The sequence below is a fragment of the Grammomys surdaster genome, unplaced genomic scaffold (genome assembly GCF_004785775.1).
Source record: "Grammomys surdaster isolate TR1022 unplaced genomic scaffold, NIH_TR_1.0 126531, whole genome shotgun sequence".
Classification (NCBI taxonomy): Eukaryota; Metazoa; Chordata; class Mammalia; order Rodentia; family Muridae; genus Grammomys; species Grammomys surdaster.
In genome coordinates this window covers 2204462-2213892 of record NW_021621323.1, presented here as the reverse complement: position 1 = coordinate 2213892, position 9431 = coordinate 2204462, and the positions used below count along the sequence as shown (strand labels likewise).

Below are 9431 nucleotides of genomic sequence, written 5' to 3'. Positions count from 1 at the left end.
TGTTCTCTGTGAGAGGGTCCATTGCAGTATGATCCCTTCTCCCCTAAAGAGGTTGTGAAGGCGGTAAGGAGGCTGCTCCTGTATGGTTTTCCTCTCATTTCCTAACTTCAAAATTAATGGCCTGGTTCCAAAGGAGTTGTCAAAATTTCCTACTCATTTTCTTAATTACTCTTCTTAATGGAGTAATTGCGCTTCGAGTATGTAATCATTTTAAAATTTACTGGAGTTTACTACACCCTTGTGAAGGAAGACATCTTCATTTTCAGATTATAGAGCCGCGAGGACCAAGGAAGTGGCATTGCTAACGTTACACAGCAAACTTGTGAATTAGCTGGGGTGTATGCAAGCAGACCAAATTAGAAGTCACACGCGAGCTCTGTTCTCAAGGAAGCTGACCTGGAGACCACCAACTTGTAAATACGGAGAAGACATTTTTTGTTGTGCTCATTATAATTGAATTTTTGAGGCCATTCACATGATAATTTGGTATTCTGGTTTAAAGCTCTACCTGTGTGAGAGTTCCATCAATAGTCCCAGGGAAAAAGGAAACCTCCGAAGGCATTAAAATTCAGCGTATCTGACATGAAACTTGTAAGTATTTCTCCAGATATTTACTATCACCTGCTATGTCTCTGCATTAAAATCTCCTTGCAATAAATTGGGAGAGATAAGTTAGAGTTTGCCAGTTATCAGATAATGAATATTATTGCTGAAAAATCCAATTATACCCACCTAAATTTTAAGAAGGATATTGAAATAGAAATAGACATCAAATTCATCCAAATTGTTCGCTTCTGCTTTAGTCTTAGACTTTACTATGATCCCAGATGTGAAGTTCTTTGCTGTTGGTGTGCTTTTATGGTAGAAGTGTAGTGATGTGAGTGACACAGCATCCCTTCCCCTAAGATCCAGCCTGTGGAGACCTCATATTGCTGGTTTGATTCAGACATGATGGGACTAAATGCAGCAAGGAAATCAGTAGGTACAGCAATTCAGAACGACATTTCTGTGTTGATTAACTAGACTTAAATATATAATGGAGAAAAAAAAATTAATAAGATTAAAGTTTAAAATGTTTCTGTCCCATGTCTTACATTTTTTCCTAGTAGCTCAAGCTAATTAAAGACAGTATTCAAAATAATATTACTCAATTCAGCAAAAATTTGTTTATGGCATAGTGGGTGGTTCAGTCTCCAACATTTGTCTTCATCACTCCTCCTCAGCTTTAGGTTTTAGTGGGGATTTAAACAGCAATCAACATCTCTGTTAAAAATACAAATGGAAACTGAGAATTTGCTATGTTTATAGGGGGTTAGCAAAATTCAGTGACAGAACTCTGTGAGGGCCAATTCATGTGGGATTCATATTATCTTGTCTATTTAATTATTTTTAAGTTGTAACTATACCCTCTTCTAGTAGTAATATATTATATATAATATATTATACGCATATGGATACATAAAGACCTCTTACAGAGATGTAACAGGTGAGATAAATAGTTATGACTCAGTTCTCAGTATCTGTAGCTATCAAATAATATGGATTAAACAATGACCATTAATGACTTACTACTGCAGAAGAGGTGACTGTGGAAGTTAAGAGGAAGTTCTTATGCTGAATAATCTGCACCCCCTGATACAGACCTGAAGATGCACAGAAGAGCATCCCATCTAGCCACGGAGGAAGGTTAGAGTGACATGACCATTACTGGGACTCCTGTAACCACCAGAAATGAGATGAGACAAGACACAGACTGTTCCTCAGACAATCTGCTCTCCTCTAACATCTACTCCAACTTGATAACTTGCTTGTACTCCACCAGCATTGCTGAGGAGCGAGTGCCCAGACTGAGTCCTTGCTTCCTGTGCTAAACTACCGGACTGTTGCTCTAACACTTTATCTTCTGTCACCTTCCATCTGATCTCTTTCTCCAAAATGGTCTTTGCTACTGCTGCCTGAGAAGCCATTCTACTGCCATCTGTGGCTGAGATTTTAGAGCTTCTCAGATCATTACTTTGCGACTTCGGTGTTATTTCTCTCTCTGCATTATTACTGTCCTCAATAAGGCAGTGCCTTGGAATTTCGAAGGCATCGCCGACACCTGAGACTGGATTGATTGACTGATTTGAGCTTGTTTACCTTCCCTATGACTCTATCGCATTGCTGTTGTGATTCACCTCTGTAGCATCTTAGTCTATGTCTCAATACTCCCCTGCATTCTGCCTGTCGTGGTGATGTATGATTGAATTTAGTTTCTCCTGTGCTGTCTTGAATCACTTTATTGACCTTACTGATGAAAGAGCTGCCTGAGAAAGGAGGTGTTTTCAAATTTGATTAATATTCCCTGATAGAAAATCTCAGGGTGCTAAAAACTTTACTGTCACTAAAGGGAGGGGGGAAGAACAATTTACCACAACCTGATCAGATTTGTTAAACTCAATACGTATTCCTGTGTTTGCAACTAGTTAGAAACCAAAACCCCCAAAACCAAAAACCAAAACCAAACCAGATTGCCACCCCAGTTTCTCAGTTTCACTTCAGCAATTACTAGTACCACGTGTGTTTTTCATGTAGATTTTATATGTGTAGTAATTTTCGTGTATGATCTGTACATTTTCTTATAAGTAAACCTCAAGACCATTAAAACAATGATTCCGACTCCTTCTGGGCACATGGGACTGAGTGTTAAGGATAGCAGTTAATATTTTGGCAATAGTGAAGGTTTTCTGGACATATAACTTTGTCAAATATTATTTCATATTCCAACACACTTGGCTGTTTTCTGGCAATAATTGCCTATGTTGCAGCCTACAAGTTCACTGCAGCCTGGCTTCTAAACAAGAAGCATATACTTCTTCTGTCACAGGACCTCAGACCGTACATTTCCAGCAAACATTTCTGGGAACCCCTCAGCTCAGATCAGAGACTAGTTTAGTTATGAACCACAGTGCCTTACTGTGCAAAAATGATCTTAACTCTCATAAAAACAAAATGGTTCATTTATGGAAAACAAAAGTTTCAATATTTTCCTATTATCAGTCCAATATCAAATTAGTATAATTTTATCACACTGTTCTAGAATGTTTAATTTTTAGAATTGTTACTTGATTGATGGCTTTCATTTCGTTATATATATATATATATATATATATATATATATATATATATATACACATACATATATATGTATGTATATATAGTTAAGATGTGAGTAGAAGATGGCAGTGGTGGCTTCACGATGTTGTTGCTGGCCCCAAATGGTCTCTACTACAGAGCATCATACTGCTGCAGCCAGGCTTCAACCCCACCTAATAGAATATGGTCTGAACTTTCAGGGGATCCTCCTTAATCTTGCTCCAGTGGAGCTTTGACCTGGCTAATAGTGCCAAGCTGGAGATGGTACCTGTGTCCTGGAGCTATAGTGAGAGGCATGAGAACAGGATTCGAATTTCTGTTCCAGCCAGACACTTTGGGAACTTCTGGGGAAAGGTCAAACCAGCCCCTAGGCTGGAGATTTTTGGAAGGGATGCTGGGAGAACTGACAACCAGGCCTGTCTTCATATGTTAAATAGGTGCCTCAGCCATTTATTCCAGGGTTTGAGACTTCACAACTGGTAGAGCTGCTTTGCAGAGCAAGGTATATCAATCCCTGGAACAAAAAGGCAGCAGTACCACATTCAGGTTTGTCATAAAGCAGTGTGACACTATGGACCAACAGGAGTCCATAGCAGTCCAACCTGCTCCAGTAGCCCCTTGCTTCCTTTGAAGTCTATAGAGTTCAGTAGGGAAGACCTGAACCATCAGAGTGATGCAAGCACTCCAAGGTTGGTGGTGGCCCAAAGTCAGCAGATACTCAATGGAAGCAAAACACAAAGGAGCCTGCCTCTGCCCTATTCCTTTGCTTCCCTGGCAGGGACTGGTGGGTAAGCCAGAAGCATACTTCTGAGCCCAAGAAGTAAAACTCTGGTGTTGATCACAGCAGGAGCCTGAACCACTGGTTGACTGAGATCCTAGAGTATGCCACATGGGCCTGGAGGACATGTTGCAGCCCTGGTCAGCAGAGGTACCTGATGAGTTCTTTAAAGTGACCTCGGATGATGTGATGAGACACCTGGCCCATCTCAAGAGTGAGTGACCAGAAGCTCCTGGAAGAAACCCTCTTAGTGACCAGTGCTTTCAGGGAGGCTCAGACGAAAGAAAAACTGGAACACCACCCAAAGGTGGCCCTGTTCTCTGACTGACATTCTATAGGGCTTCTTTTTTCCATGAGATTTTGGAGAACCTGTGAGACTTTCATAACAAGTCTCTTCCCTGCTTCTCTTATGTGTTTCGGAACTGATGAAGCAATAGGTCTCTACCTGGAACCTAAGCTGCTAAAACACACTGTCTCCTTACCTGCTGCTGGTGTGCTGGTAGCCAGGTGTATGAATGAGGCCACTGTGTCCCTTCCACTCCTACCAGCCTCTATTTCCTGGAGTCCAAGCCACTCACTGATGAGGGGACACTGGAGCTTCCAAAGCACTCCGAGCCTGTGAGATGTAACCTGGGTGAAGTGTCCAAGCTGCTGAAGATTCCAGATGCAAAAAGTGAAAGCTATTAGCCTGGAGATGCTCATTGTCAGTTATAGAACACTTCCTATCCCCCAGAGGAATAAAGCTGCCACCACTGATGACAGCAATAACAACAACAACAAAAACAACAACAACAACAACTACTACTACTAATTGAATTTAGTTTGGGATCCAGACAGAAATTTCAACAATCCCTGAAATCACCTTACATATATTTCTATTATTTTTTACAATGTATTTAGGCAAAGTGTCACTCTTAGAATTCATGGTTATAACATCAAAATATCAACCAACTAAAACGACAACAACATAAACAACAACAAAACCCATTGAAGACGCCTCACTCATGGTGGTTGAAGGAGAATGTCCATCATAGGCTCATGTGTTTGTATGCTTGGTTCCTAGTTGGTGGAACTCTTCAGGAAGGTTTAGAAGCTGCACTCTTGATAAAGTAAGACACCAGGGCCTGGTTTTGAGGGTTTACAACCTCTCCTCAGTCCTAGTACTTGACTTTCTGTTCCAGCCACCTTGCCTCCTGCTTGCTGTCATGTCTTCCTGGCATGATGAACTCTGATCCTTCTGAAACCATAAGCCATTGTAAACTCTTTCTTTTGTAAGTCACTATTGGCAGCAGTGTTTCATCACAACAACAGAAAAATAATTCAATCTTCCCGCGGAAGCACATGTCCTGCCAAGCTTCAATTCTGCACATAATATTCAATAAGCACACTCATCTCGTTAATATGAAAAAAATTTCACTTTGTTCTTAATAAATTGCAAAATTATTTGGATAACAAACTATTTTAAAGTGAATTTTTGTATGACTTATTATCAGTAAAAATGTAAGTATATATGTCTATGTAAATGGAGGACATATAATAATTTCTATACCATAAAGGGGTTACTAGACAATAGCTTAAGAACTCTTTCTAAAGTGCCACATGTGGTCAGTGGTGTAAGAGGGATCCCTCACCGTGTGGACGTTTATATGGCTGCACTTACACTGTTCTAAACTTCCAGTTCCTGTGGATGTCTGCTATTTGTGAAAGTTCCTTCTCACTATGTCTCATCATTTCATCTCTCTGTAACCACTTCTTCAGTTACTTCTAAATGAGTGTGTTTAAGTTTTTCCTGCAGTAGAAAATATGTTCCTTTCAGTTGGTAGTTTGGCAATTTTCATCCTAAAGGCAAGAAAAGCAACACTTTAAGAAATTTACCAGTTCCTGATTGTGCTTTTCATTTCACAGATCAGTTTGCAGTTAGATTTAATGATGTTTTCCCCTTATGTTTCCTGTGAGTCTGAACTCTGTGATTTCTAGAAAGTTTTGTTCTGTTGTTTAGCATTTATGTTTATAGTGTTACCTTCCAGAATATGAAATTATCATTTTAACTTCATCTTTTGACTTTCTGCTGCATAATGTTAGCTTTATTGCATTCTTCTCCAGGATGAGGTTAAGGGGGATGGTGTATGAGCAACATAGTAAGACATTCTCATAGCACAACCTATGCTTATAATCATCCCATTACTTGAAAGATTTGTTCAGTGACATTATTGAGGATAACGGGCAGGCATCACAGTGCAAAATTTAACCTGTGAAATGTGCAGTGATACACACCAGTGTATATATCACTATTTCTCTCTCTCTCTCTCTCTCTCTCTCTCTCTCTCTCTCTCTCTCTCTCTCTCCATATATATGATATATGTGCACTATTAGAGTTTTGGGAAACAGGTCTCATTGTACTAAGTGTAATAATTTTGTATATATATATATATATATATATATATTAACATCAACATTTAAATTAATATTAATATATTATATATATGTTTGTATATATAGTAACATCAACATTTAAATTAATATTAAAAAATAAATTTTAATTGAAAGTTAACATTTAACATTTTAAATTAACTTAAATTTAAGCACAAAAACATAAAACTGTATAATATACCAAAGGAGAAAATACATATAACCTTGGATTTGATATAATTCTCTTGATACAATATCAAAGAACTTGTAAGTAAATTTGAATACATTAAAATTTAGGTTATTTTTTTCTTTCTGGAAGAAAAAGTCAAGACAATGAAAAGAAAAAAGAAACAGAAAGAATGAACATCTAACACAAGGTCCTTACCAATTTATGTAAAACTGTTTTGAACACAATGTCTTAGAATGCCGCCTAACATTTGTATGTAGAGAGAGGTCTACATTTGTATCTAGAGAGATCTGTACAAATTTCACTACACTCAAAACTGTGACCATCTTTATTACCCCAGGCGTTTATTTTCTCTACTTTTTATTTATTCTATCACCTTGAGTCTTCCAGCATTTTCAAATAATTGTCAAGCTGATATAGCTCTATTGAGATTAGCTCACATTTTTCTAGTACTTTAGACAGAAGTACATTAGAACTGTTGGTGTTTTGGGAGGTATGACTCTTTGCAGTCAGTGTAACAGTTTTGCTAGTACTTCATATTATACATATTGTTTTGCTCATTCCCTTTTTATTGCTAAATGTATTCCAAATATATGGATATACCACAATTCATTTATTCATGAACATTTAGGTAATTTCTGGTTTGGATAAATATAGTTATAAATAGTGTTGGTATAAAATTTGTGTTTGGGCTACAGAGGTGACTTAGCCATTAAAGGTAAGGCTCATAACAAAAAATAAAATAAAATTTGTATTCAGGTTCTAAGGAAATTTGATTTCATTTCTTTCTGAAATACAGGTGTGAATGAGGTAAATGGGTCATTAATAGCTCTATGTTTGCTAAAGTGATTGTAATAATTGTATTGGTGTTAGTGAACTTGAGTTTTTTTACTCTACTTTCCATTACTTAATGTGGACCCTGTTACTATATCAGCAGCGTAATGGTACTGGGATGCTTCTTCCTGGGCTTTATTATGTACACCCTAGCGATGATCAATGTGGGATATTCTAGTTCTCTAATTATCTGATACTGATATAACTTTCATGAAGTGTCTATTTAAATCATTTGTCCATTGGTAATTTAATTGTTTCTATTGTTAAGCTATACATATATGTACATATATAGTATATATAAAGTTTGCGACGTAAATCCTCAAATATATATTTTCAAATTACTTTTCAATTATTAGCATTTTTTTCCATTTTCTTATGAGTGTCTTCCACAGAAAAATATATATTTAAACTTATAAAATCCACAATACCACCATCTTTCTGTACAAATCAAATTTTTTTGTTGCCATATTTAAGAAATCTTTTCCAATAAAACATCACAGATTCTTTTCTTGTGAGCTTATTTCTGTGAGTGGTACAGATTTAGATTTTATAGTAAGCCCATTTTCCATTTTTAGAGCATGGCAAAGCTACCTCTCGACTACTCAATTTCCTGCACTAACATTTTTCCAATTCAAGCTTTTCTTTTGCAGTGGTAAATACCATAACCAAAAACAAACTGGAGAAGAAAGGGATTACTCTTCTTACCTCCAGGTCACAATCCACCACTGAGGAATAGTAGGCTGGGAATCCAAGCAATAGCGGTGGCAGGAACCATGGAGGAAAGCAGCTCACTGGCTAAGGATGGTACTGCCTAGTGGGCATGTAGCCCCTACAACAAATAGCAATCGAAAGAAAGATTCCACAGAGAGGCTGACAAGCGAGTCTGGTAGAGACAGTTATTCAGTTGCGATTCCTCTTCTCAGGGGCAGCAAGTTGATAACCAAGATTAACTATTATTTGTCTCTGGAGTGTCAACTTGACACACAAGCTTATCACTTGTCAAAGTATAACCTTACCTTCCCCCATTATTTTCTGAAAATATCACAATATAAAATAATGCTGGATAGTATTCAGGAATATCACTTCAGCTTAGCCTAGGCAGCATTGTAAGATATTATTTTGAAAACATTTTTATTTAAATTGGTGAGAGCCTTTCATTAGATGCTCTCTCTCTCTCTCTCTCTCTCTCTCTCTCTCTCTCTCTTTTCCCTTCATTGTCTTGTCTTTTACTTCTAGAAAAGAAAATAACCTAAATTTTAATGTAGTCAAATTTCCTTACCAGTTCTTTGGCATTGTATCAAGAGAATTATATGAAACCCAAGATTATATGTATTTTCTCCTTTGATATATTATACAGTTGTATGTTTTTTGTGCTTAAATTTAAGCTTCTGTGACGTTTAGAGGTGATTTTTGTGAAATTTATAAGATCTACATCAGTTATCAACTCTCTTTTGTTTTTCGTAAATGTCAAGTTATTTCCAGAACCTTCTGTTGATGAAGCTGTCTTATCTCCACGACACTGTTTATGCTTCTTTGTCAGAGCCTGCATCTGGGCTTTCTATTCTAGTCAAGTGATATATCTGTCTATACTTGTATTCAAATCCTGCTTTCTGGGTTATAGTGTGTTTTGATGTTTACTATTATTATTATAGACTCAACAGGACATACGTCTTTAGAGACAAATGCTTATCTTAGTGCTCTTTTAGATTATCTTTTTTATCAGTTTCAAAAAGAGGTATTTGGGAGAAAGAATTTGGATATGTCCAGAAGTATTTCTGTCCACCGTATTTATGATATGAGTTTGGCATGCCCAGAAAAGTTCCTGCCTCTCATCCTAATCTTCTGAAGATGTGCTTGATCTATGATTTTAGACAAACTATGCCAGTAATATATCTGCCAGTTTTTCTTCCTAAACTGTTTCCTAAAATTGAGGCTATCAGGGTGGTGGTTTGAATAAGCTTGGCCCACATATGATCATAGATTTAAATGCTTGGTAATTAGGGACTTGAACTACTTAATACGGATTAGGAGCTGTGGTCCTTTCGGAGTATGGCCTTGTTGGAGGAAGTGCGCTACAAGGGTTGGGCT

General features: G+C 37.3%; 1 pseudogene; it reads left to right on the top strand.

Moving 5' to 3' along the window:
• The first annotated feature begins 1697 nt into the window (after positions 1-1697).
• Positions 1698-4600, top strand: LOC114614737 (annotated as a pseudogene).
• The last annotated feature ends 4831 nt before the right edge of the window (positions 4601-9431 follow it).